At 30.6% G+C, this 4,162-nt stretch overlaps 1 long non-coding RNA gene across 1 annotated transcript; it reads right to left on the bottom strand.

Moving 5' to 3' along the window:
- Positions 1 to 269: 269 nt before the first annotated feature.
- On the bottom strand, positions 270 to 4,057 carry LOC117105369. The gene is made up of 3 exons (XR_004444887.1): positions 3,936 to 4,057; positions 1,332 to 1,418; positions 270 to 503 (listed from the first exon to the last, which is right to left on the bottom strand). It is a non-coding gene; the product is annotated as an uncharacterized LOC117105369 (long non-coding RNA).
- Positions 4,058 to 4,162: the final 105 nt, after the last annotated feature.

Here is a 4,162-nt window from a genome sequence, read left to right as displayed (position 1 = left end):
GAATGCACAATTCCATTTGATATTTATTTTCAAGTATTTAAATTAATTTGTGATATATATATATATATATATATATATATATATATATAATATATTTATATATTGTAGGCCTATATCATGTACATCCAGCAAAAATCAATAAATCTGATTTGAATCTTCAAAATGTTGTATCTTATTATCTTATATGCCTATTCTTTACAACAAACGGGTTACTTTCTCTATTAATAAGATAAACATTAGCAGTAATAATACAATATTAATAAAACATACAAGAATTACTACATATTGCTAACATTATTTTTTAGATTATTGCAGAGAACTAGAAAAACATTTAAAAAATAAAATTTACACTATATTTTAATTAATTTCATATCCAGAATTTTTGCAGGAAGCTTGATGAGTGACACAATTTTTGGCTATCTATGAATAATTGGTTCTGTTGCCCTTTCACGATTGAGTCCGGACATTCTTCCCTGACAGTTGTGGCTTCTTTGTCTACATCACTGGAATAGAAAAATATTGAGAAAGGATTAGGAAACAGAGAAAGAATTATAACAGAGTATCATCAAATCATAATATATACCGTGAATAAAAACAGAGGCAGAGCCAGGTTTGGAATAGGAGGGGAGGGACTTTACAACCTGAGCCCCATCATGGTTGGGGCTGAGGTAAGACATTTTTCGATTATGGCACCTCTAGATGGCCAGAAATGACACTCTCAGATTTTAAATTTGAATGTAATTTTCTTTTTTCTCCAATATTTTACAATTTTAAAATATTTAGTGTGGGGGGGGGGCAGGCAGCCACCCCTCCCCCAGGGAGCAACCCAACCTGAACATTATCGTATTCAGTTATCGCAATGGAAAATGCTGCTGATATAACACTTGTATAACACTTGATATAACAATTGTACTTCACAATTCTTATATTATCTTATCTTATCTTATCTTATCATCTTATCTTATCATATTAAATATTAATTATGTATAGTATCATCATATCACGGAATGATGTGAGGATTATTAAATACATGGCATTGGGTATGACTAGTAGATCGCAATAGCGCAAACAAATTATGTTAGCATTCCCATTGTCATGGGTAAATAAAATTTTGTTTAAAGTGTACTATTCGATAGAAATGAATATATAGATTCATATTAAATACAGTATATTCAAACAATAAACATACTATAATCTTCATAAAAACTAAAATCTTATTATAAACATTTTCATGATATAATATTTTTTGATTGATTGATTGAATTTATTCGATGCTCAACATGCATAATCAAGATAACAAATGGATTGAGATCAAGAAAAATAAAAATTACCGTAATGAGCATCAGGAACGCCCATTAGGCCGGAGTCCAGCATATTTCCAATGAGGTCCAATTTAAATATACACTGTCTGCCTTGAGCTGAAAGATAAACAATTAATTCAATTCCATAACTGAATAATTAAGTAAGTTACAAACTTACAATTAAATATTTGAATGACAAAATGACAGACAGTTAAATATACCAGTACTATATTCTTATTTATACATAGACTCTTAAATTGGCTGGTAGTGTCGATTTAAGGATTTTGTAGTACAAACTTACAATTAAATATTTGAATGACAAAATGGTTTTCCCCTCAATTAACAGACAGTTAAATATACCAGTGCTATATTCTTATTTATACATAGACTCTTAAATTGGCTGGTAGTGTCGATTTAAGGATTTTGTAGTAAAATGTTCATAAAATCAGAAAAAAAAAAAGAAAAATGTCGATAGAGGGGTCAAACCATTCTGATCGGGGTCTAAAACAAGGAGATACCTAGAGCCTTGTTCAGGGTCCCGGAATAAAATCCCTGGGGTGAGGTTCATGGGGAGAAATCTTACAGCACACAACTAAAACTACAACTGGATTGACTATCAAAATAGGCCTATAGTTGTTTGGATCGGCAAATTAATGTCGTGGAATCGGACGAGGGAATTGATGTTAGTTATGGTAACTAGGACTACATGAGCAAGGCTAGTTGCCTTGCTCAAATAATAATGTTTAGTTTACAGCAACATGTGCTACTGGGGCCCAGACCCGGGATTTATCAATCTCAGCTTAGCAAATGTCTGAAGTCAAAAAAGTTAAGATGTCCCTAAAGCAAAAATTGTCTTAGATGGCGCATGCGTACAGGCGACTTTTTAATTTTAAGCATGAGCTAAGCAATATTAATGAATTTGACTTATGCCAAAAAAATGAACTTAAGACAATTTTAGCCGATTTACAGTTTGATAAATCTGGTCCTAGCATACCAACTTATGCGGAGTATTATTAGGACAGGCTGAGGTTATTTAATTTATTCCCTTTGGAGGTCAGAAGAAATGTTAGCCGTGTTTACTTTTAGCTAAATATTTCTCCTCTAAATACCCTACAAGTGTGGCTTATCCTTTTTTTAAAATCCCATGGACCCTTCTAATCAATAATAATAATAATAATAATAATAATAATAATAATAATAATAATAATAATTACATTATTTTAAAAAATCGGTTTTCATTAAAGCAGCTAAATTGTAGAAAACGTCCTCCTAGCGCCATTTTCTGTTTAAATGGTCTGCTGCCTTATCTTTTATTGAAAACTGGGAGCCCTCTTGTTAACATTTTTTTTTTTCAAATTGAGGTTTTGTTTTAGGCACTCTCCAAGTAATTTCATCCATTGCATATTATTCATATACGGTATATGTCGAATTGGTAATAAATAATAAATAAATGTATATCTGTGCACACATGGCCACATAGAGAAAGTAAGAGAGAGACGCTCAGCCATGTACGGCTCAGGTCTGGTTTTTAAAATGTATCTGTATTTCAAATGTATTGTAAATGTAAATAGGCCTATATTTCACATTTCGACCTTCTTTTCTTTTGGAGGGTCGCCATGAGTGTTTTTTTCTTAAACGGATACCGGCACTTTATAAATTTTCATTATTATTATTATTATTATTATTATTATTATTATCATTCTTATTATTATTATTATTATTATTAGGCCTATTATTATTATAATTAGGCCTATTATTATTAAAATAATAATTATTATTATTAGGCCTATTATTACAGTCCTATATAAAATGCTCAACTGCTCTGTATATTCAAAAAGGGGAAGTGTGCAACCGGCCACCGCCTAAATTATTAAATTCAATTTGTTTTTTTCAATCCAATTAACATTTATTCAATTAATTAATCAAAATACATAAATTAATAAAGTGGACAACATTAAAATTAATTAATTAGAATAAAAAATAGAAGCAAAGCTTGTCTCAATTAGACCCGACAAGACAAAAAGTAAAAAACTAATAATCATAAATGCATATCTAGTATATATACATATATTAATATTTATACACATATCACTTACAAAAATTAATTCGAAAATGGAGGGAAAAAATGAAAATTGCATTCATATTAAGTCGTTTCCGGCCATCTAGAGCATGGACCATTGAGGTGACATAATCATAAATCCATATGTGAAATTCCCCCCTGGATCCCCTCTATTTTTGTCGGGCTATAACAAATTTCAATTATTCAGGATTAAAGTTGTTTACCAGATAATTACCATATGGCTCTTGGTAATAAATTGCATATATTTTCAATGAAAAATGAGATACGAATCTACAATGTAAACAACGAACAGAAGTTAACAAGCCCCAAGCTGTAATTACTGTTAATTACTTTTTTTGGCCAGTTTCAGGTCTTTGGTGAATTTAGCGAGTCACTTGGAATGTATGTTGTTGAATAGAATGCAGCATGTCAGTGCATGATTCTGTCGAGGAAAATGTCAATGCCTTGAATAAGGCTGCCTAACAAACGTAGACAAAATAATAACCATAGAATGATGACAGAATTCCCATTTAACTAGTGAATTAACGATGCAAAATGTTCAATATTGTACTTACATTTGTTATTAATTGTAAAGTTTCCTTCGTAGTCTATTGTGTAATGTTTATATGTAAAACGCCACCTGGAGTGGTATAAAAACAATTCATTACAATATTCTTTTTCTAATGAGCCATTCCTTTATGACGATGAGGGTGATGATGACAATGATGATGATAATGATGTTGATGATGATGATGATAATAATAACAATAATAACAATAACAAAGATGTGTATAAGAGACAG

The sequence above is a fragment of the Anneissia japonica genome, unplaced genomic scaffold, assembly GCF_011630105.1.
Source record: "Anneissia japonica isolate Jap-2015-1 unplaced genomic scaffold, ASM1163010v1 scaffold287726_len2788222_cov184, whole genome shotgun sequence".
In the NCBI taxonomy this organism is placed as follows: Eukaryota; Metazoa; Echinodermata; class Crinoidea; order Comatulida; family Comatulidae; genus Anneissia; species Anneissia japonica.
The sequence above is the reverse complement of the archived record's forward strand: the minus strand, read 5'-3'. Positions and strand labels throughout refer to the sequence as shown.